This window comes from Haliotis rubra, unplaced genomic scaffold, assembly GCF_003918875.1.
Source record: "Haliotis rubra isolate DU_JTF1 unplaced genomic scaffold, ASM391887v1 Scf713, whole genome shotgun sequence".
Taxonomy (NCBI): Eukaryota; Metazoa; Mollusca; class Gastropoda; order Lepetellida; family Haliotidae; genus Haliotis; species Haliotis rubra.
Window position 1 is genome coordinate 505,240 of NW_025767428.1, and position 26,307 is coordinate 531,546.

At 39.3% G+C, this 26,307-nt stretch overlaps 1 long non-coding RNA gene across 1 annotated transcript; it reads right to left on the minus strand.

Moving 5' to 3' along the window:
• LOC124259210 lies at nucleotides 1-23,189 on the minus strand. Its single transcript, XR_006893778.1, has 4 exons — nucleotides 23,074-23,189; nucleotides 16,627-16,634; nucleotides 2,259-2,265; nucleotides 1-12 (listed from the first exon to the last, which is right to left on the minus strand). It is a non-coding gene; the product is annotated as an uncharacterized LOC124259210 (long non-coding RNA).
• Nucleotides 23,190-26,307: the final 3,118 nt, after the last annotated feature.

Genomic DNA, 26,307 nt, shown 5'->3' on the forward strand with positions numbered 1-26,307 from the left:
AATGATTTACAGCTTTTAGTTCAAGATTTGAAACCATCAGCTTTATGCTTGCAAGAGACATATTTCAAATCAACTGATACCTTTGACTTACGACGGTATACATCATACCATTGTTACTCCCCTCCAGGGCATAAGGCTACTGGAGGATCTTCAATTATTGTGAGGCAGGGTATAATCCATAGTCCTGTCCCACTTAATACTCCTCTTCAAGCAGTTGCAGTTAGGCTTACTCTGCATTTTGTTGTCACTTTATGTTCTCTTTACATTCCACCCTCATCCTGTCTTCAGCAATCAGATATTCGAGAGTTCTATGCTCAACTCCCTAAACCTTGTATTATCACAGGTGACAATATATGGACTTCTGGTCATTTGCCATCATCATGGCGAGATGCTATTGTCATTCCTATCCCTAAACCTGGTCGGGATCATACTGATCCTTCTAACTACCGATCAATATCACTTACTAGTTGCGTTTGTAAGACTATGGCACGTATTATTAATAATCGTTTAGTTTGGTACCTGGAAACCAACAACCTCATCACTAACATTCAATGTGGTTTCCGCAAAAATCCAAGTACCATCGACCATTTGGTACGTTTAGAATCTTTTATTAAAAATTCCATATTAAATAAACAACTTGCTGTTCGACCTTGAAAAGGCATATGATACGACATGGAAGTATGGAATTCTAAAAGATCTCCATGACTTTGGTTTGAGGGGTCGTTTACCCCAATTCATATCTCAGTTTTAGAAGAAAGACAATTTCAGAGAGACAGACAGAGTGGGTTCTACCCTGTCTCACTATTACAATCAGGATCAGGCTGTCCCACAAGGACGTATATTGTCTGTTACCTTGTTTAGCGTTAAAATCAACAGTTTATCAAAGGTTTTAAATGATCCGATTGATGGATCACATTTTGTGGATGATTTTAATATTTCTTGTCGCGGTAAAAACATGAATACTATTGAAAGGCAGTTGCAGTTATGTCTAAATAAGATTCATAAATGGTGTCTTGAAAATGGTTTTAAATTTTCAAAAGCCAAGACCAACTGCATTCATTTTTGCAGAAAATATAAGCCACATAAGGACCACTATTTAGTATTGGATGGAGCTCCTATCAAAATTGTAAAAGAGGCCAAGTTTCTTGGTATTGTTTTTGATCAACATTTGACATTTCTACCGCACATAAAACAGTTAAAGACTAAATGCCTTAAGGCACTGGATGTATTCAAAGTAGTTTCAAATTGCAAATGGGGAGGGAATCAGAAGACACTCCAGCTGTACAGATCACTCATCCGATCAAAACTTGATTATGGCTCCATCGTATATGGTGGAGCCTGCAAAAGCAACCTAAAACTATTAGATTCAGTACACCACCAAGGTCTAAGACAAAGGCAAAAATCGCTGTCGAGATTGATAAAGATATCACACTGAAAATACTTGTTGCTAATTTTTGTGTGAGGAGTACATTTTGCTGCTAACTTGGTTTATTCATCGCCAAACTCCCAGAACCATTCAACAGGTCAATAAAAGTCATAATTCAAGGTGCACTCTGGACGATAGTTTCAAATCTGTTTTTAAATGGACATTTAACGAATACGTTCTCTTGGTCCAGGTTTGACTCTGCCGAACTTGGCACTGAACAAGCCCACAGATCAAAGCTCGACTAGAGACGGAAGGACATCAGAGCTAGCTGTTGACGGCAACAACAACACCCGCTACCATTCCGGAAGTTGTACCCACACGGCGACCGCTTCGGAGCCATCCATTGACTGGTGGCAGGTAGATCTCCAGACGACCTTCAATGTTATAAGTGTCTCCGTCACCAACAGGGTGACTGTTGTCGTAAGTAAAACAACAATAATGTTACACTTCAATGCAATGGGAGTGAGTTAATATTTATCGTCACATCGGCAATATTTCACCTATATTGTGACGAGAACAATTAATTATTGTATTATAGAACAATACAATTAGAAAGTAAAAGCCTGTTGACGAAGAACAGTAAAGCTACCAGTTTATCACAGATAGTAAATAAAAACTAGAGCATATGCATGTTATCATAAAAACGATTTAAAGAGAACAATGCAATATATAAACAGGCTATAGATTGCTAACAAGTGAAGGTAGATCACCATATTAGAGACCTTAGGGACGTAGGGTACATTAGCTTCTTGCGTGGACCCCAGCTGGATTTACACCATCTCGATCTTCAGCTGTTAGCAATTCGGAGAAATCTAGCCATACATTAAATGACACATATTCTACGATTAAAAAAGAGAAGAGAGATTAAATTGATTTTGAATGTTTTTGGACTTACGTATCCTCTCAGGAGGAAAATAATTTTACGCTACTTAAACCCCCCTTTGATGACCCAATGCACCTAGGGTTCGGTATATAGAGAAGCCTCGTTAACTAAGACCTCATGAAATCACTACAGTGAAACCTCATTCAGACAGTTTACACACTTCCACGAAAGTACCTGTAACGTTTATCTGCATAAAAACTAAGAGATTTAAGCCTAAATTACCGTTAAACATATTACATGAAGTAAGTATATCACACATGATGATAACGATAATATAGTTTTCAGCAATTGATAGTGAGTGAGTGAGTTAAATTTTTACATTGCATCAACAATATTACAGCCATATAGCGATGAAAACAAGGTAATCATTTTAAAATACCTATCGACAAAGGACAGTAAAACCTACTAGACTATCTACTAGATATATGTATTTAAAACTAGTAATTAAATCTAAAATACTTTAACTATAGAGGATGATACAATATAAAAACAGGCTATAGATCGCCAACAACTGAAGGTAGATCACCATACTAGGGACCATGGGGACTTACAGTACCTTTGCTACCTGCATGGACCCTAGGTGGATTTACACCATCCCTTCAGCCCCTGGCGATTGTAGGAACATTTAGCCATAATTAAAAGAACATATATACTACGATTAAAAATAGTAGTAAGTTTAAACTGACCTTGAATGCGCTGGGACTTACGTTCAGCAATTGGTAATTAAGAGCTAATTAAAGCAAGAATAAAATAACATCATTCTGACAAAAATGCGCAAAAAATCTTTTAGACTGAAAAAGAAAGTACTGTAGATGAAAAACGGACAAAATACTTGACATTTTTTATAAGCAAACCGTCACACACTACCTTCCCGTTTGTGACCATACACCGGAAAAAGCAATTCAGTGTGATCAATGGTAATCGATCTTGAAGTCAATGTAGTTCACGTACGTCTTTCCTTATCCGTTTGTTCAGACATTTTTCATCGAAAAAGCAATTCAGTGTGATCAATGGTAATCCAAAACATTCCGATCCTGAAGTCAATGCAATTCACGTACGTCTTTACTGTTTTGTAAGGATATCATTCGTCTGTTGACCGGTTGGTAGAATTCGTCTGCACTCTCATTCATATTCAGGAAGCGATGTTCCTTCACATCTGTTCATGGTACAGCATTTTCTAGTACAGTTACCTCGCGTTGAACGGGGTGAATTGTATAATTAAAGTTTTAGAACATATCCTAATGTTCACCCGGACACCAGGTTAAACAACTTTACTTTGGAGTTCCATACCAGCTGAGCAATGATTTTGGTCTCCAACTCTGTTACTGGCATAAAGGCTCTGTAGACTGCAGTCTGACGGTAGACTTGACCTGTGCAGTCAACGCTATTTATAGGTCAGAATAGCCAAGTACAGATCCGTTTCGGCATCTGCGTTTATCAGCTAAATTATCCAAATTATTCTTCTTCCATCCAGACGACAGATTAACCAACTTCACAGTGGAGGTCCATACTTCTGACCCGATGACCAGCAACAACTCTGGCCTCCAACTCTGTTACTGGCATGAAGGCACTGTAGGCAGCGGTCTGACGGTAGACTTGACCTGTGCCCTCAACGCTATTGGACGTTACGTCAGAATCGTCAAATACAATCCCGGAGTGAAGTCTTTAGCTTTGTGCGAGGTTGTGGTCAGAGGAACATCTTTGCATGACACATGCAGCGGTAAGGAAATCCTAGCCAATGAATACCATGAAGCTCCGGGTTAGAATTGGGCTTCAACAACCCATGCTTGTCGTATCAAGGCGATTTTTGCATTGAATGCTCATGATGTTGATCAATGTATCGTCTGGTCCAGACCCTATTATATACAGACCCCTGTCATATAGCTAGGAATATTGCTGAGTGCGGCGTCAAATAGCAACCCAACCAACCAACCTAGCGAATGATCAGTTGACTTCACTTGTACTTAAGAAAGCAGATTCAGTATACCAGCTTTACTAAAATGGAAGCATAGTATTACACGAAACCCTAGCGAATGATACCCGTGAAGAACCGGGCTAGAATTGGTCTTTAGCAAACTCGTAAAAGGGTACTAACCGGATCTGGTGGTTGGACTCGCTGAATTGGTCGACACCTCATCATATCCCAATTGCGTAGATCGATGCTCATGCTTTCATACCCAGACACCAGTCTACTAAGGACGGCCCTGTATCTGCTTTTGCCATCTTGGTGAATAGTTATCCAGGTATCACAATATGATAATTATCTGTATTTAGTGAATCAAGGCCGAGGTTATACTTTTACCACCTTGATCACAATCACGCACAATATGGTATGGGATACGACTATGTTCGGGGCTAAAAATATATGACCTACACCAAGCTCGATCGTTCATCCAGTATCATTTAAGTCCCGTGCGATCTGTAAACCATCCAGGTAACTACCAGCAAGGCAATGTAAAGCCCCATTACCCTTGGCTCGGCTCTCCCGCGCTGGCACACCGTCAATTCAGGCGTGGTTATCTAACTAAACATATATGTTAAACTACATGTACTCTACACTAGCTAACTGACGCAGGGCTACTTAGATAGCATTTGGGACACTAAACTAAGTATTTAGCTATACAAAACTAATAATTCAGCTGATACTTAACCCCATGCTGAGTTTCACAGCAGCGGTGCCACCAGTGTGCCCTGGTTGTGCGTTGACATCCGATCTGTTGAGCTACTACTCTACACCTTCCGCTGGAAGTCTCTCAACGTCCAAGTGTCTCAACACATTATATATACTTTGATGAATGTTTGATCTGTTATTTCTTATGAGAAATGTATTCCTTTTATGATATATTACATATATTTGTGCATGAGGAAAACGCATTCAGCGTTGTTTTGTTTTGTGCTATAAAATAATCACCAAGCATCACCACAAAGTATTCGCCTTTCCGAAAACTCATGTCAAAACAGTGTTACCGTTCTTGGTTTGAAACTTCAGTTGGGTGTTACTACTTCCGCTGAGTAGTTTACTGCAGCGACTCCATTTGACCAGCGAGGTCTGTGTATTTGTCACCAACATCATAGAAATTAGAAACTAACATGGAGAAGCAACATTGCTTTACCTTCCGTAGTTTCAGGGGTAAATCGATGGGGCAAATTATACATTTAACACTTACTATTTGATAATAATTGATGGTAAATGATAAATAACCTAATTTCGATTATCGATATTTCAATAGAATCGTGGTTTGATAAAGTCCTCTTAATGGTAAGATAATGAAGTGTATTTATGCCTTTGTATTGATCTCCTCAGGATAATTACATTGCTTACTATTATGGGTTTGATTAATCACTCACTTAAATTATTATAAATTAACCAACCTTGCTCGAGCAGTGATAACAAGGAAGCCGCATCTGAACCTGATACTGAACCATGTTATATTGATCATGGGGATCCTGAGCGAGTGAGTGAGTGAGTTTAGGTTTACGCCGCTTTTAGCAATATTCCAGCAACATCACGGCGGGGGACACCAGAACAGGGCTTCACACATTGTACCCATGTGGGGACTCGAACCAGGGTCTTCGGCGTGACGAGCGAACGCTTTAACCACTAGGCTACCCCACCGCCCCTGAGGATCCTGAGGAACAATCACCTACAAATGGTAGCCAGGGTGAAAGGTATGCTTACATTTTACTGTACATTACATAATGATATTTCACGTGTGTCTGCTGTCCATGGTTGTTCTCATAAACATAGTGTTCTAATAAAACAATGAATAATATTGCATATCAACGTGATCAAAGTCAGCAATATTGTATTGCTCTGATCATAGTTATTGTACATATTCCATGTTTTGTTTCCACCTCAGGGAATGACTTTCTAAAGTTTCTAAATACTAAATTTGTTAACATATATACTTCACCTATAACAGTTTAGATGGGAAAATAATGTCCACTTAATATACTAATTTACAGATATTATATTTAATTATTTCAATTTTCAATGATAGAATTTCTTGAAAATCAAACATAAATATGAGCCATTAAAACGTTATTTTACAAATGAAGTAATGCTACATGACTACTGCGCTGTACCTGAAGCCAACATCAGCGGTGTCCGGTATGTGTCGACCCAGACTGACAAGACTGAGGTTAGACGTCGCAGCACACAAACCAACGATGGATTCTTGATATCTTTAGATCCAGTCAAAAGTAGTACTTAGCGCAATGATACAGACAACTGATGAATCAACTCCTGAGTGGGCAGCACAGGTCCAAATGCCATATATTAGGTATAGATGGCCCAGATGTACTATATTTTTATACATCATCTTTCAATTTCCTACGTACGTAGTACTTAATATCTCCTATAGGACATGATCGATATATGTTAATATACATTAATCTGAAATGGTCGACTTAAATCCCCAGACACGCAAACAATCCCCTGTTTGCTGTTTCAGTCACTGTTAGAGTATACTATCACGTGTTTCATTTACTATTAGAGTCTACTGTTTCCTCACTATTAGATCATGTGTTTGCGTCATCATGTGTTGGACTGACTGTTATACTTTACTGTCATGCGTTTAGTTTACTCTACTATTACGGACCCGTGAAGGTCCGGATTAGAATTGAAGGTCCGGGTCAGAATTGAAGGTCCGGTTAGAATTGAACTTCAGTAACCCATGCTTGTCGTAAGAGGGGACTAACGGGTTCGGGTGGTCAGGCTCGCTGACTTGGTTGACACATGTCATAGGTTCCCCATTGCGCAGATCGGTGCTCATGCTGTTGATCACTGGATTGTCTAGTCCAGACTCGATTAGTTACAGACCGCCGCCATATAGCTGGAATATTGCTGAGTGTGGCGTAAAACTAAACTCACTCACTCACTCACTCTACTATTACGCGTTGCATTTAGTTGCACTTTGTTACACTTTACTATTATGCGTTGGATATTTTCAGAGGTTGTTGCACATGAGTCTGCGTGCACAGACGTATCTTAAAATATCGGTGGCAAACTATGCATACTTATTCCCTTATACTTATACACATAACTATAATGACAATTATTTGCCTTTTTGAATTTCGTATTGCTTTACGCCGCACTCAGCGCTTTTCCACCCCAGTCAAGTCAACCTGTAAACAATCATGGAAAAACAAACCGCAAAATAGCGTTCTATCCGATCCAACCTAGCCCCATCTGAAGACAAGCAACAACGTGTGGAGAACGTGTTGTAACCAGAGGTTCACCCCCACCCCACCCCCGTGTTTGTGTGTGTGTGTGTGTGTGTGTGTGTGTGTGTGTGTGTGTGTGTATGCATGGTAGATCAAACATAACCATACTCAAACCTCCATAACTGCAATTTGAACAAGGTCCACGTCACCCTAAGGTAATACACGCACACAATAACACTGTACAGTAACACTGAGTTAGTGTCATGGATATTCACTGACTTGCATTTCTACTATCTAACGTCCTGCATTGCCAAACATTTCTCAACTTAATAGCCACACTTCATAATCCGAACCTTAAAAAGGATATATTAAGTACTACGTAGGAGATAGGATATATTAAGTAGGAGATAGTGACACAAACAAATTTCACTGTGACCCTACTACGCTTCCGTAGGAAAGACGTGTTAAACGTGGAATGTGTTACATTTTTCATAATTTTACAGGGCATCATTCCAATAAGAATTCCTAGCAGTGTGAACAAGATCTGGAAAATATGTAATGCCTTAACCTGTCTACACCCTCCCTTATATCCTCCCCTGACTGAAAACGAAGAAGACAATGACAACACTCTGTTCGGAGGATCATTTATTCATGAGCAATAATATTGAGTCAAATTGAAATGCATGTATTGAAAGTATTTACAATGTCATCTCCTTTTCGAACCAGTGTATGTATATATTTTATGAAAAATGTATGATCAACAGTGACTAATCACTTATCTATAATTTCTTGGAAAGAGTATGACGAAAATATTTTTATTTGCTGAACTGTTATGTTTATATTTTGGTTGAGCTGTTACGTTTATTTATCTTTTTACCAGCCAGTAAATGCTTGGCATTTAACACATAACAAAATCATAAACTGTTCAGGACTGGAAGTTTACTTTTTGACTTACGTGTTTACAAACTAGTAAACATTTATGATTTAACAACCGAAACTCATCAGTACAGTGCAACACCTCGATTAACACGCTTTGTAAACAGTTCTGAAATAATGGCTGTCTGATAGAAACCACTTAATTTCTTTGATATATATTCTATTTTAATGTCAAGTGTTCTCGTCACGATATGGCTGAAATATTGCCGATGTGACGTTAAATAATAACTCACTCACTCACTCACTTAATTTCTTTGTCATTGCATTCCACTTGGTTTCATCAAACAATATTTGTTCTATTGAAATGACTTTGAGAGTCGACACTACGAAGCCGCACCACCGTCGTTTAGTCAAAGCCATCTGTCCTTGCACTTTGAACAAATAGGCATGGTTTTCTTTCAGTTTTAATTTGTCATTCACCAGGGTGGAAACGAACCGTGAATGCATTGCAGCATCTTCTGGCGTCAAGTCTCTGAAAACTAAAAGGCATTTAATCTCAAGTACATCTTTTTGATTATCAGAAATGATACAATCTCTGCTTGACACAAGTCCAGCCGGGCTAGTTGCAAGGTAGGGTGGTCTGGGTTCACAAAAAGTCCTCAGTGTGAAACTTTGAAGAGTTGACATCTTTAACACATACTGTTTCCGAGCAGCAGCTTCATGGGGTATACCCCATCTTGTGTGTCGATTGCTGAATCCACCATGATAGCCCTCAGATCACATGCAAGCTTAGCTGGTGTATGTTAATACATACTTTTTCCACACTGTGTGTAATCCTCTCATATCGAGCTTGCGTCCAATGAGCAGAATCATATTGACCTCTTGTTAATCTCTCTATCAAAATTGCATCTTGTCGTGTTAAAGAGGAAAAATATCCCTGAAAGATACTTTGGCACTTTGAAGATTCAACAAAACAAGGTATGCACACATCAACTGATGGAAGCTTTGGTTGTTCTTTGGCAAATTCTGATGAGTGTTCAGTAATAGATCTTGTATTAACAGCAAAACCACATTGGATAGATTATCTTTGATCAGTTCGGTAAGAAACCTTCAAAACGTAATTTTACTTTTAGGCATATTACTGTTGGCAGACATAGGTACTATGTCAGAAACATGGTGCCCTGTAGCATCAGGATGGGCATCATATTTTTTTTAAATACTCTTTTTACTACATGCCATCAGTTTTAGATCATCTGATCTCATATGTTGCAGGTTTCGTTTCCTCGGGATCTCCCACTTGCACTATATGGAGGTGCAGGAGAGCAAGCCATTCTTTCTTTTCTGTGGTACTTCAGCAAGAGCGTGCAGTAGGGGCGACGCATGGTTACATGATTCACCAGCGGTGAAACAATGATAGAAATAATGTAGATTATACTTTGTCTTAATGCTATGATGGGTTTTTTTCTGTTAATGTCTAATATCGAATCTGAGCAGTGAGCATATTATAGAAATTATTCGAACAATAGGCAGATTGGCAGTTCTGTCAATGTTGAAAAACAATTTAACCATCACACGACATAAACCTAACAGATCCAGTTTATATTGTGAGCTATATGGAGGATCACTATAATTAATCTAAATCACATTGGACACCAGAATTTATTCTTAAAACAATAATGACTTTGCATCATCAATATTTAGTTTAAATAGATGGGTAATAATAAAAAATATATTTTAGGGAATCCCAGAACATTGCGACATCATTGCAGAAATAAAATCAATACACGAAACATACACTGCTGCACAAGTACACCTCGCCAGTGCCCGGTGACCTTCGAGATAGTTACTCAAACTGCATGGTCCGATGTCTGCTTTGGATCGGCACTTAGTAATGACGGAATCACCTTGCAGCGTACAAACAAATGATCACATTGATCACTGACTGACTGAGTTTGGTTTTACGCCGCTTTTAGCAATATTCCAGCAACATCACGGCGGGGGACACCAGAAATGGGCTTCACACAGTACCCATGTGCAGTGATCACTGAGGTTGTGTAGCTGAAGGCTGTGAACATGGTGGTCTTCATAGACAATGGTGGCCTTCAGTTGACGTTTAGCAAGCATAGGTTTAGAATCTGTTGTGCGACAATTGCTGAACACCGTATAATTATATTATCTCATTTTCAGAGAAATCTGGCAGTAAATCAAAAGATTCAGTCCATTCTGTTAACAATGTACAGGGCTCTGGCACAGCATATTCATTTGGTGCGATATGTTTGTGTACCTGAGGTCTGCTAGCTTGAATACTGGCTGACGTAGAGCACATGCCCCTTTAGCCCTCGCCAACAGTTCTGGTTTAGTTCCAGTTTTCTGATTTCTTTCCCTTAAGTAGTGACGTAACTCCTTTTCTTTCATTTTATCAAATTGTTAAACTTGATGTCAGACGCCATTTTCTGAGAATACTCGGCGAAAGTGGATGACGTTAAGGGGACTTAACTCTAAATTACTGTTCGAAGGGAGGTAACAACACTTTTCGGAAAGGCGAATAGATGCATGGAAAATCGTCGTCCAATTACATCCATCGTAGCAGGTTGAAAATGTCATGCCTGTATAAAGGGTAGTCAGATTTTATTCTCAGTTATTGCTTCTGCCACTTACATCTGAATATATTTCAGAGTCATCTGTCGTGTTCAGTCGTCAGAGCACAGGGGCCAGAGAACCTGACTACATCATCGCCAGTCATGAAAACATCGGGAAACTCGACTGTGCCAACATGTGTCTCAGAAAGGCTTCTTGCAACGCCTTCAACGCAAGGTCTCCGTCCGTGGGCGTGGTCAGTTGTGAGCTTCTCGCTGTGAACCTTAACCCCGTTAATGATGCATCATGGGACATATATGATATTTTTATGTAAATATTATGTGTTTGAAAAAGGTAAGGTCTCTATAGTATGCGTGTAGCAGATATCGAGTGTTCAGCTTACAGCAGAGTAATTTTGCGCCACCTTCGGCAGCTGTTAAAAATGAAGTGTTGTTGGAATATTCATATGCAAATTGTCTGAGGCCGGTGAAACTGTAGGACTGTAGAACAGGAGAGACATACCTTTCTTTTTCGAGATCACATAATTTTCAGTTTTCTATTCATATGTTTTTTTGTCAGGACTTTGCCTTTAAATCCCAACAGAGTTTCGCTGTAGACGAATTGTCCTTTGCCCTTCATGCTGTGTGTTTACACTCGAGGTAACCTAATATCGTATAACATCTTCCCGAGTACGTATTTTGAGCCCTTTTATATCTTAATAATAAACTCGTAAGTTATATGTATGCAACATGTGTTCATAACACACGTATTTAAGGTCGTGGTGGTGTGTAGTCTTTCGTATAGATCCCAGGTTTAAAAAGAAGTTTAAAGAGAATACTCGAAAATTGCAATAACTGACTAAGTGAAAGATGAAGTCACAGAAACATGTACCCCAATTTTTAATGCAAAAGTACTTTATGCATATTTCAATCGCGAAAACAGTTTCTGTTGTCTGAAGCTTTGGTCATTATGCATATTCTGCTCGACTTTTTCATTCGTGACGTCATTTGTGACTTAGATCGGCCATATTGGGCCCGTAAGTTTCGCGAAGCTCTACTTCCGATACCAGATTTCCGGTGACATGTTATAATTCAAGAACCAGTTCTGGTTCGAAATTGCACAACCGCCAAATTTGGTTTCCAAATTCTCTGCCAAGTTTGGTAACTGACATTCATATACTGAGTCTAACTAGAAATTCCACAGTCATATATTAAATAATATATTAAAAAACCACAAGAATGTGGTATAGATGCTATCATTTATTTGTTAAGGTCGATATGATAAACTGAGAATAATCACAATGCCAAAAATCGGTTCAATGTGGTTACAGAATCTTTAAACGCGTAAACAGAGTGTCAAGTCACTAGAAATTAATTTCCAAGCAACACCAAGATCCTGCAAATTCTGGGATTGGTTCCTGAGAGTTCGGGGACTAGCACCTGGTCACGGTTACCTGCAGCATTAAGGTTCCCACGGATAACCAGAAATCGGGAACGGGCAATCCCACAGAAAGCATGACACTTCCGCCCTGTCAGCTTACTGTATACAAAACTGAGCATAACGTTTACGACATCGCTTCCACACTCATCCTACTATCAGCGAATCTGCGGGTAAATCTTGATTTATTACTGAAAACAAGTCGGGCAATGCAATGTAAAATTCATTGGAACCTCACAAAAATGCTTTTGTGACCGATGGAGACGGATGAGAAAAAACACATTACTTACATTTTGGCTATTTTGTGATTTTGGGGGTGATATTAATGATGTTGTCTTCAAGTTGTGCAAAAACCATTTAGGAGAGACAGTGTTAATAAAAAAAAAAAGTATCTTGCAATTGGGATTTATCCAGAAAATAATTTTATGTGCAGTGAAAGTTTAGGTTCAGTTATGAAAGAATTTCATGTAATAAATTAAATAATAATGTAATGTTGTGTAAATAATGATAATTATACCGTAATATGAGCTTGATCATTACAACCCCATTTAGCATTTTGTTATGATGTAATATGTTTATTTAAACCTAACATGTACATGCTTAATTTATCAATAATATCTTGATGTCAATATTCTAAGGAACTGTTTGTATTTTAGAAGTTATCATATTTGCTATAATGTTATAATGTTTTTGCAGTTGGATCAGATTCACGTGTTCAGGGCGAGAGAGAGAGGAAAGAGTAGATATCTGTATCAACACATTGACATTAAGCGAAACACAAACTGTAACAGATTTCGTTGAACATCTGGTGGTCAAGCAATACATTGCCAATGAAGTAACAGCACTAGTTGTATGTAAACGTACTAAATGCCTATACACGATACTATGGACACCTGCTTGAACAGGAAACGCTTGTCATCAGCAATACAGCACGGTGTTCTGAAACGCCCAGGGAGTCTCGGAAAATTCAGTGAGAATCTCCATGGTGACCATGGAAATATTCTTGTTTATACTGTTACAGTATTTTTTCAGGCTTGACATCTGGTAAATACAAAGGATTTTTTATTTAATGAGTTATCATGACCTTTAAAAAGAGTTACTGGATGGTTCTAAAATTGTTTATTGTTCTTTAAGTGCAGTTAAGCAAGTACAAATTAAATGGTTTGGAGGATTTGTAAATAAAATATGAATTGTTATAGCTGACAGTTTTCGGGTATCATAATATTAATCCCTAAGTATTGGCTCAAGAAAAAACTCACCGATGCACATTTAAGTCAATGCAAACATCGTGCACCCCACAATGGTGCTAACAACGTGTTTTTCACGTGCCATTGGTCACATGAACTTGTCATTGCACGTGTTCCCATCACCTGTACAAAGTGAAAACAGCCAATTCTTATGCCGCGCCTCTAAAATGTGCAGCGTGAACGTAAAGTTGGCATGCTGGAAGCGGGAACGTCAGTAAGTGACGTTGCAAGGACAGTGGGGTGCAGCCGTCGGACTGTTTATGATTTACAGACTGCAACAAACTGGCACCACTGTTCATCGCCCATGGCCAGGTCGACCACGTGTGAGGTCACAGGTGGAGGACCGTCAAATTGTGTTACGTCACCTCCGTAGCCGTTTTGGACGACTACAGGAACCACAAATGAGTTGTTTAAGAGGTCGATTGTCGGCACAAACTTTCCGAAACCGGCTGCGAGCTGCTCACCTTCGTGTTCGACGACAATATCGCGGAACCATTTTGAAGCCATTACATCGACGTCAGCGATTTCTCTGGGCTCGACGACACCTCCGATTGACAGGAAAGGGCTCAGAATGAATTAATGGATGTTTGTTATGATCAAAGACGTAAATGCGTGTACATGCGTCTTAGCTATGATGAATAACGTAAGTGATCATAAATTTACAACTGCAAAATCCTACTATATAGTACCAAATACAATCAAACTATTCGCCGTTCTGCACACATAGCATTTCATCCTCACTCTACCTATTATGGTTGATTTATACAAAGAAAACAATAAACTTACCTCGACTAATGAATAGGCCAGCCTGAAGACGCTTTGACAACTCTGCAGCTACTTGGCAGATATATACACGTGCTATTTATGCAACATTGTCCAAGAGTTTTGTAGCCGGTTGCATGTCATAGCAAGATTCGAACAGAGTGTATCGAGTAAGATCAGCCAGGACATGTCCCTTGTAAGTTCTATCGCCATTGCCGTAAAACGTTGTTGTAACCGGAAGTACTAAACAACCTAAGGTCTCGCAAAGTGCCATGACCTAGTTTACGGGCCCAATATTGCATTAGACTAGGCTCTACAGAAATACAAATCTTACTTTTTCTGTCGGTTTTTGTAAATGGTGCAATGGTGTATTGTGTTGCCTGGGCATGCGCGGCGTCATTGAACAATAGAAAGAGCCACAATTTTTTCCGTTTTCCAAATGAAAAGACAGATTTAGGCAGGAGAAAGGTTTGGATTCATATGGGTCAACGTGGCAAGAATGCACTCCTGTCTTCTGATCATTTCGGGTCTCCCCGGCAGTCACCCCTAAAAAGTAAATACAACGACAAATGATGAAGTACCTATTTCAGTCATTGTTTTCCATTTTGTCGAATAAAGCGCGTCATTTGTCAGTACTGTGTTCCGTGGAAGTTGTTCTCTATTTTCATCGGCTTACAAAGGATACGACCATTTCAATAAGGTAAAAAAGGGAAATATACATTGACCTGACATGTATAATTGTATGGAGACTTGATAATTTATACATGAGAACTAGGATCCGGAGACTTGATAATTTATACATGAGAACTAGGATCCTCATTTTCTTCAACGAAATTCCTTGCAACAGTGTATTTTTTGTAACAGACAATTTTATTTTCCCCCGTCTGAAGTATAATTATTTTATCCCTCGCCATGTGATGCGGTGGGATATAGTCGACCCCTCGTCTGTCCGTCCGTAATCATTTTCTTTCCGGAGCATAACTCGAAAACCGTTCAATATCTTTCAACAAAACTTGGCAGATATATCAAACAGATTTTGAAGTGGTGCCGTTTCCTTTTACAGATTTTTGCCAGTTTTATTTTTCTCGGTTTCCATGGAAACGATTTGCACTTAGTCCCAAAAATCAAGTTTTACTTTAAGTAAATGTAACAATGTACTTACATGGAACGTGATATTTGATATGTTGTTATATTTATTGAAGTTAATTAAACCTTAAGTTAAATATTATTGAACTGTTTTTGTTAAAATATATTTGTTGTCATCCATTAAAACCATTCTCTCAAACGCTTGTCTTGTTGTTGCTCATTAGAATCATTCTGTTAATATCTAAGTGTTTGGGCTGGTCAATTGTATGGAATAGGTAACAGGCAGGAGATTAGCAGTGCACTGGACCATGAACTTTGTTGTTATAAGCTGTGGGGGTTTAGGGTAGGTAGGTAGGTTTATTTAATTCTTCCAGATTTGGAGATACAAAATTAATTGAATATTAAAAGCTTAAGTTGTTAGCCACAAGTGTTGAAATGTTATGATTTATTCATTGGAGTCTTTAGAAAGTGAAACTGGACCAGTCGATCCCAGAAGCAAACTGTCCAACCAGTAGCAGCAGTTGTATGGTGTCAATGTCATAAGTGTAACGTCCGAGCAGCACTTCGGTCAGCGTTCTCTGTTCTATATTGTCTAACAGAACATATGTGTCTACACCGAATATGTCTAGAATATCCAGCCACATGATTTCTCGTCTTGCGCTTACCACGTTGTCAGTACAAAGTTGAAGAATGTGGTGTACAAGACCATGAACAATGCAATAACACATTGGGCACTGTTCAGTGGGGGATTTGTCATCTTTAGATCACTCGTTATTAAAACCCTGATTCCCTGCAGTCACTTTTTTTTTTACCAACGTTTTGTTCATTTTTAATCAAAGAAACTGACTTTAGAATCCCTTTACCCCTATGGTTATTTACACCATTCTTTGCTACAAGACTGATTATTAACCTGTAAGACTGGATAACAAGTATGTTATGGCGCGACCGGGAGAAGAACTACAAGTCTTCCACTCTCTGGGCAGGCTTTATATTCTGTTCGAGACACGGGCTAAAAATGACACATATTTTCGGGTTCTAATTCCTGGTTATGATTTAGTTCTGAAGAATGTTGAATAGGACGGGGGTCTTTGTTAAAACATGTACATGTACCTGGAAAAGGCAATGAAACACAATCGGAAAATGGACTGGAAAAATCGGAGGTAAACTATTTGAACTGTTAAATGAATGACATGAATGCAGATTCATCTGCAGAGATGCCAACCCTCCCGAACTTATCGGAATCATCCCGAAAAATGCGTGTCGATTCCGCCATTCCGACAAAGTCAAATTCATTCCGATTTTCTTCTAAATATAACAAAAGATATAGATAGTCTTACTTACTGGAGGGCTAGGATCATATTTGACTATAAATAAAGATAATTACATGAATAGAACACTATATTTACAAATGTACTCGAATTGTTTAAACAAGAAAAGTAATCCGGAAGTTAGTAGGCTGCCTGATAAATTCCACACACTGTTTTTTCTATTCACTTAACATTCACAAACACTGCTGCCGAGTACTGCAAACCGGTTTCAATTGTATAAGGATCGCTAAGAGGATCGGCATTGAAAAGTTTCGTTCCTTAACCGGTTTGGTTTACTGACCAATACAAAACCGCAAACATATTTCACGGTTTGATAGTAACTTGCCAATAGCTACGGATGATAAAGTATGCCCCAAACGAATGTTTCCAGACAGCAAAGTTGCAGAACGTATGCATGTGGACGAACAAAGACTACTACTGCAATTATGAAAACTTTAGCAGCTGAAACATCAAGTACAAATTCTGCTGACCCCTTTCATACACCATTTTCTTTGGCCACTGATGGCAGTAATGATGATGGAATATCTCAGTTATATCCTGTAGTGGTTAGATACTTTGATGATAAGGCAGGGGTGGTTGTATGCTTGCTGCTGCCCGTGTCTAAATGTGAGGAGGAATCTTTCACTGGGGAAAACATGTGTAATGTTTTGAATAGAGAACTTTCTCAGCGAAATATCAGCTGGGAGAATTGTATCAGCTTCAGCTGTGACAATGCCAGTGCATGACAGGTATCCACAAAGGAGTCCTCTGCATTTATCAGAAAACAGCATGAAAGTGTCTACATTCAAGGGTGTGCATGCCACCTAATTCATTTGGCTGTCAGACATGCAGGAAAAGAATTGCCCGTATAAATTGAAGACTTTCTAATTGATATACTTTTACTTACATAAAAGTTCGAAACGTCAAAAAGAACTTAATCACTTTCAGAACCTTTTTGGTGTAAAGCAACATAAAATATTAAAGCATGTGTCAACTCGTTGGCTGTCTCTTGGTTCGTGCATTTCTCGTCTATTGTAACACCTGTCTGCAGTTGTTGCATATTTTAAGCACTCCCTCTACGAGTTTCTATGTAATCTTTGTCAAGTAAAAAGAAAAGAAAGGAAAACTGGAACCAGAATCATATGATCAAAAGTCAAACAAGGATAAAGTTGGTGTTATCAGTAAACAAACAGGATGAACCTGAAACCAAGAACACAAAGATGGAGAAAGAAAAGGACAAAACCAAACCTGTGAAAGGAAAAGAAGTGAAAAGGAAGCAGATAGGTTTGTATCCATAAAGTCCAAACCAGAGAGAAAAGTGACAAAATGAGACTTGTGAAAGAGGGACAGACTAAAGAGGAGAGTAAGAAGATGGAAAACAAAAAGAAAATGAAACTACAGTGAAACCTGACAAATCTAAGCAGTGTGAGAAAAATATGAAAGCAACAAATGACCAGAAACTTGTGCTATGATTACCAGACTAGAACGAATACGAAGTGGATTCTAAAATTGGGTTCTAACACTGTTTGTTTCTAAAACCAACATTGCCAGTATTTGATCAAGTGAATGTGTTTCTACATAATGAAGCTTAAAAGAAAAGTAGCATCTCTGTATGTATCAGGTATGAGTGTCCAAGGCCAAAACACTGTCGGATGTTCACTTTAGTGAAAGAAAACATCGGGATGAAGAGAAGAAGTAATGATAGGGACATATACCAAAAAGTACTTCAATGAAATGTCAGAAGCTTCGGAGTTATCGTCAAGTGACCAAGACACTTTCTTCAAGAGTGTGAGGAATTGAATTTCTCTCTACTATAGCCTGCAGATATGTTGTGCAGAAATGTCCATTTAGAGATGAGTTACTTTTTCCTGCAGAAGTTGCAGACATACATCTCAGAAGGTCTGCTAACTATGCATCTGTGAAATACTTTCTTGAGAGATTTCCTAAAGTGGGCAGTGATGATCAGACTGACAACAGTGCCATTTCAGTGTGTGCTGAAATGGAACTTAAATTTCACAGATACCAAGATGATCCACTCACAGAGGAAATTTTGAAAGAAGAGAGGATTGATGTGGCTTGGCATAAGATGGGTCAGCTCAAAAATGATGATGGTTGTGTCAAGTATAGTCATCTGTGCAAGGTGATGAAGGATATTGTTACCTTACCACATTCAAATTCTGACTGTGAAAGGGTTTTCAGTTCTGTGAGAAAGAACAAAACAGAGTTTAGACCCAACTTAAGTGTCGAGGTTCTCTCGGCATTGATGGTGCCAAAGTGTCATTCATTAGCATATCCAAATGCTGTCCAGCAACAATTGCCACAAGAGACACTGAGAAAAATTAAAAGTGCAACATACAGAGAATTAAACGAGTAAATTGGTAGGTGAACTGGTTTTTTTTGTGTGTGTAAACTGCAATTTATAGGGATCCCTAATTTGTTGGGAAAATTCCTAAGTTTTTCAATCTTAGGGAGCTCAGATTCCTAATTGCACCAATTTGGGGTTGGCATCTCTGCATCTGTGGTGTAATCCGGATGTCTTCGAATCTTTTCATCTGCTGAACAAAAGGCATTCAGGTCACATGTCCTTAAAGCCAACTGAGATGGCACGTGAACAAACCAGCACGATGCAGCACGTGCAACACAACAACATGTGCATGTAAAGTGTTTTTTAGTGAAGTTTGAGAGAACTGTAGAAGTGACGATTTAAAAAAACAACAACTTAGAAATGAACAATCTTTTAATACAGAGCCATTAGGAAACGCATTTGGACATGATATTGATCACAGTGTGTTTGCAATTAGCTGCTGGTGAATCTCTAGTCAAGACTGCAAAAGATCCAAGACAATTAACCAGAAACCAAAATGCTTTCAAAATAACTGTTTGATGTTTAATGTTAGACTTTTCAAAAAGACAAGTAAGTCCTTATCGTCCCTAATATGGTGACATACCTTCAGTTGCTGGTGATCTCTAGCCAGTTAATATATGTTATTGCATTGTTCATAAAATTTTACAGTTACATGCTAGTGTTAATTCTCTATCTGTGATAATCTAGCCATTATCGAATTTTGGGGGTATAGAAACGAGTTCCGTCCGTCCGTGCGTCCGTCACACTTTGTCCGGGTACGTAAGCCCCAAAACTTTCAAAGTAAAATATAAATTATCACATTTTAATCGTAGTATTTTTGTTATTTTAACTGTTGGCTGAATTTTCCTACAATCGCCAGCAGCTGAAGGGATGGTGTAAATCCAGCTAGGATCCATGCAGGTAGCAAAAGTACTGTAAGTCCCCATGGTTCCTAGTATGGTGATCCACCTTCAGTTGTTGGCGATCTATAGCCCATTTTTACATTGTATTGTCCAAAAATAGTTTTGTACTTTTACAGATATCTGCTAGCTAGTTTTAACTCAATCTGTGATAACCTAGTGGTTTTACTGTCCTTTGCTGACAGGGTTTTATATATTATATGTATGTATTATGAATTTAGAACTAGTTTTAGTCACGATATGGCTGAAATATTGCCGATGTGACTTTAAATCTTAACTCACTCACTCACTCACTCACACTTTGTCCGAAGCATATCTCCTAGCTTAGCTAGATAGCTTAACCAAACTTGGTACACATGTCAACGATGATCCCTAGATGTGCCTTTTGGGGGTTAGACCCTGATATGAATTGTATTTTTTGTGGTTTCCATGGAAACGTGACTTGAACTGTGACTCTAAGAAGAATTCATTTTGTCCGTGGAAATCTTTAAGAAAAGCTTTACCAAACTTGATATGCATGCCAGGCATGATCCTTAGATGTGCCTTTTCTGGGTTACACACATGTCTGTCGCGTTTACATCTAAAATTATAAACTTTCACAAGATTTTTAAAAAACAACAACTGAACTTTCATTCTTTTCCAAATTCTTGTGAGAGTAACTCAAGTTGACCATCACTGACCTGTGGCATCACATGTTGTAATTTCCTTATAAATATTGTATTGCCATGTCAAAGTTGGCACTGTTCCGGGGGATATTGATGACTTTGTCTTCTTGTTTTACTGTCCAGTTTATTGTATTATTTAATTGCATTTATTTTGAATTTGTAATTTGTTAGTCACGATATAGCTGCAATATTGCCGATGTGACTAGAAATCCTAACTCACTCACTCAATCCCTCAAAAAGAGCCCGCCTCCGTGGTGTAGTGGTTAGAGCGTCCGCCCGGAGAGCGGAAGGTCGCGGGTTCGATCCCTGACAGCGTCATACCAAAAGACGTTTAAATATGGTACTTGTTGGTCCCTGCCTGGCGCTCGGCATTAATGGGTACAACAAGGACTGGTCGGCTCGGGGTCAGTATAATGTGTCTGAGTGGGGTATTCATGCTTCACTGCGGCATGGTATCTCAGTGGGTTAGCACTATAAAAAAACAGCTTTAGTCTGGGCTAGTACAGGCAGCCGCACATACACATACACACGCATGCACGTCGTCATATGAGCGAAATATTCTCAAGCACCACGTTAAACCCAATTTCACCTCACCTCACCTCAAAAAGACAAGTGATTGTGAATACCTAATACATATCTTTGATAAAATATTTCCCACATTTTTGCACACAGAAAAATATATTTAACATGAAATGTATCTAAAGGATCACAAGACAAACATTGTAAAATATTTTAGAAATTAATTAAGAAATTATGTGGATTCTTAGGGCAAGATACACATGGCTGACCTATTTTAGACATATATAAATCCAGAGATAGAATCGGATGCTGCATGTCAAGAATTATATCTTCAATCAAACTTTTGTTAATTGTGAGAAATGTGTACAGTGTGATGACTTACGAGGAGGTGTAATAACAGAAGAAGAAATTGAAGAAAGAAACAGAAAAAATGGGAAATTCCCCACTAATACACTATAATGAAGTACTAAAGAAGAGCTAAATTTCCCAGGCTTGGAATATTGAGCTTATTGCCGCTAGTTTAAGCAGTGTATAAATACCCAAATGATATACAGATTATATCCTTCTAGCAATATAGATCAGTAATTAATACAAGACTTACTGTTTGGTTTGAACTTCAAATATCCAGTTTGGTTTTTGAATGAGTTAATCCACTATTGACAATATATTTCTTCTTCATTTACTGGAACATAAATACTGAAGGGAAACGTGACGTAAATTTAACCATTTCTTGCTTTTCAGAAAGCTTTTGATATGCATATGGTTTGCACACAGTCCGCAGCTTTAGGGCATATTAACCAATTCTAACCATATTTACGCTTGGAAAATCTGTTTTATATGTTTGCAATGCGTAATTAAATGTCATGCTGAAATCCACCTTTGTCCCTTAACTTCTGTTGAGTAGGATAAATTTGTGCTTCACCCAAGGCATCCAAAGACATGTATTTGATTTAAATTAACTCCATGTATTGCAAGGTCAAAGCTTCCATAAAGCATATTCTTCGTATTTTACAGATTTATTTGACATCTCGTGCTGTGTAAGACTAGTTAACCTTGGAACTGAAGCTACAGTCGTCATGATGGGGATGAAAACAGGTGTAGGTGTTCAGAGGAACACACATTCTCCATTATAAGTGCATCCATTGTCAAGCCCATCGCTTGAGTCTTGCATGTGTGGATTCAGTACACAAAACTGACACCCCTAGAACCTTTGCAATCCAGATTTACTACCCTATTTGTTTTTTCAGTAACTCAGGTGTTAGAACGGCAACCCTAGAAATATCCAAGTTGTTCTTGTTGACCCAGACCTAAAGGGCAAAGAACCACACACATGTACAGTGATATTGCAGAGCATCAGAGCAGCTGTCACGATATGGCTGAGATAATGCCGATGTGACGTTAAATCTTAACTTACTCACTCACTCACTCACTCAGAGAAGCTGTGTACTATTCTTATCCTGCAGTTGTTGTGGGTCTATCTCAGTTAGGATAATCAAATGTTACTGCAAAGTCCCTGCATACCTATTTCAGTTTTGCTTAGAGCATAGATGTATGATGTACATGGTCAGCTTACAAAGTTGAATTGTCAGTCAAGTGACTCAATAATACTCATGTAATGATTCCAATTGTTGAAAAGTATAGTATGATCATGATGATGGGTGGAGATGTTATTCACACTTACTTAATTGGGATTCCAGGACTGAGATGGATAGTTTATGGAATTAAAGTTAAACCTAACTACAAATGGCATTTACCTTTAAATGTTTCAGTCTTCCAAATTCAGTTAGAAATGACCTTCTGACCACTTTAACATTTTGAATAAACAGTTTTGTAACAAAACCATGATAACACAAACAACAAAGTTTTGTTTTATTGTTTATTGACCTTTTACACAAGAGTAGCAAGGTTGTGGTGCATAAATGAAACGATCCTCAGGATTACTGATATTCCATTAAATTCCATTCAGTACTCTAAATGTAAATTTCTCCTGCACTCCTATATTGAGTATGTACTGACGAGATGAATATTTGCACACCGTTATATTTCACATATGAAACTAGATAATCTATCACATGGTAGGTCGTTCCAGCGATTTCCCTTACTCATGCTTACAGTCACACAGTTCTCCTTCACTCCTAAGTCATTTTTGTGAGTGGGTTCTCCACTATACCATTTAGTGTATGTCAGAGGTTCACCGTTAATCCATAGGAAGACATCGTCGTCACGGATATCCCTTAAGCCCATCCAGTATGTGTCTGAAGTGATACAGATGCTATTGTTAACAAACAATCCCCCGTTTTTCAATTTATGAATTTGAAATGTCTATACCAGTACATTTCCAATCCACGCGCGTATTTACAATTCAAAAGCTTCGGGACACTGTATAATGAGGCCCCTAATGCCTAAAATGCATATTTTTAGAATTAGTGTACATACAAAACGTCTGTGTAATAAAGTGTGAAAAAAAACCCACAAAAGTAAGGCGTCATATTTGAGACTAGACTGTTAAGTACACTACTTTTGTTGGGTTGAGCCCCATCTGGGAGATGAACCCACAGTCTCACAGTCAAGCACCTAGTCGCCAGCATACAACTCAGCCACCTAACCCACTTAGCCAGCGCTACTTCCACAGGAATGGACCACGGACTTTGTGTACCTTTCTGACAAGTGTAAAACGTCCACGGTTCCCACGGCCAAAAGCTGTGAATACACAATGTGAGAAGTGGTCAGCTTTGTAACACATGTCTTACTTGGGATGCCACTACTCCCATTCGGGATTCGATCTAACAGGAGGTCAGACACCTAATCGCCAATACACAATGTCAGCCATCAAAAGCACTCAGCCACGGACAATTGGAAGCCTATTATTATTATTATTATGTTTTACAGATTAAAATTAGTATGCAGCAGAGAGCAGTCGACATTTTATTTGGTAATTTTCTTTAAGAATCACATTTTGGCGATTACGAGTGGGAAGTGACTGGTCCTGAGCAGCAAAAAGAAAGCCCTCAGTTCATATTTAAGACCGGCTGACTTCATACGGGCGAAGGAGTCGGATGGATTGCTTTTCTGTTCCACGCCCTGCATGTACACACGATGCAATGGTCTGTTTATTATTATTATGTTTTACAGATTAAGATGAAAATGCAGCAGCGAGGATTCGGGTGATCCTGGCACAGTCAGGCTGGTAAGGTTCATCGTCAGCTCAGGGCCCTCGCCCCCTCTACACGCAGCCCAAAGAGTGAATGGAAACGCTGCCTAGTCGAACCCACCAAGAACTTTCCGGAGAATATGTAGATTCCCCCACACTGTAGCCTTCTGCATTACCCAGAGTGTCAGTAGGGCTGTACTCCCTGTGGAGAACCCGGGCACTCTCTTGATCTGCGCCAAGAGATCAGGAGGTACCAAACCAAGGGCACTGAGAACAATGGGGAGCCCGACGACAGTATACTTGGGATTCAAGCGAGACATTTCAAAGGCGAGGTCCGCATACTTAGCATGCTTTTCCTGAATCTCGCCAATCACATAGCTGTCAAAAGGGGCAGAAAATTCAATGATATAAATAAATTCATTGGCTTTATCAAAAAGGCCATGATCAGGTTTGTTGGCTGGAATTCTTCTGAGGCTGGATATGGGCCTATTCCAAAGAAGTTTGAAAGCATTATTTTCCATGACGCCCTGGACATATTCAGAGTCGTACCATGGATGGACCTCTAAGTCAAAGCCACAGGCATGGCGAAGACTATAGTAAAAGCAACGAGCCATGCCATCATGTCGTTTAAGATATGTTGTTTGTGCCAAAAAAGGGCATCCACTGATAGTCCACTGATGGACAGTCTCTGTGAATTCATTGCAAAGTCGACATTTCATATTAACATTTTCATTTAAAATCACCATTTGGCAATTGCGAGTGGAAGTGGCTGGTCCTGAGCAGCAAAAGAAAGCCCTCAGTTTCACATTTAAGACCAGCCGACTTCATCCAGGCGAAGGAGTCGGTTGGATTGCTATTCTATTCCACGCACTGCATGTACACACGATGCAAGGGTTTCTCAGAAAGCTTCTCAACAAATGGTGTTGGGGATCTGGCTGAGGAGGTCCGGGGTGGTAATCCTCCTCTTTATTGAGCAGAAATCTCAAGGATTTAAAGACAAACAAAAAAGCAAAGGACTAAAGGAGTCCCCCTGGAATATTCTCCTTCTAATTGAAATAGATTCCGAAGTCTGCACCTGCCCTTGCGAGTAAATATCAAGTTGAGTCATTGGAACAGCAGTAAGATGACTTGAGGTTTGAGTAGTAAGATGACGAAAATCGGTCAATTATATTATCGAGGCGAGAGGTGTTTTTAGCCGAATAAAACGCAGGTCTCGGAAGTCATCACCTCGCTACCGTCTCGGGGGTTGCTTTGAGCGAGCGCCGTGGATGAGTATAAGTGTGTGTGTCTCTCGGCTCGACCATGATGATGATGCACGACCGGCTGACTAGCGAGCCTACAGATGTCTGAAAGTGAATGAAACACATCTCTTGGCAGTTTCCTCCCGGGTCGTCATCTCGGTATCACCGAGCGAGCGCTGTGGGCGAGTTGCAGCCGACTGGTGGGCTGGCTGGCAACGTTATGTTGATTTCCACTAAATCATACCGCATCTCTCGGCAGTTCCCCCGGGTCGACTCGCTGCCGTCTCGGTAGCATTGAGCGAGCGCTGTGGGCGATTCGCAGTGTGTGTGTTTCTCGGCTCGGCTATTTACCTACAGCTCATTGAGATGGCTGGCTACGTTATGTTGATGTCCGCGAAACAGTTTATTGTGAATTTTCTTCTATGATTTGTTTGGTTGTCGTAAAGAAGGCTTGTTGGGCCTGTTGCTTTCCTTGTGGGGTGAGGTGAGGGTCATGTTGATCAACCAGTCTGGCTGTTTGAAGTCTGCTAGTGACACCCTCTCGTATATATATATATGTTGTCTTTTAGTGCAGGACGTACAAGGTGTTTTCTTCACCGGGCAGATCGAATACCCACGTGTCCCCAAGAATGGCTAGCGTTACATTGGGAAAATGGTTGTTCATCGGTTGTTTCATTCAAAATTACGAAATGGTTTTAAC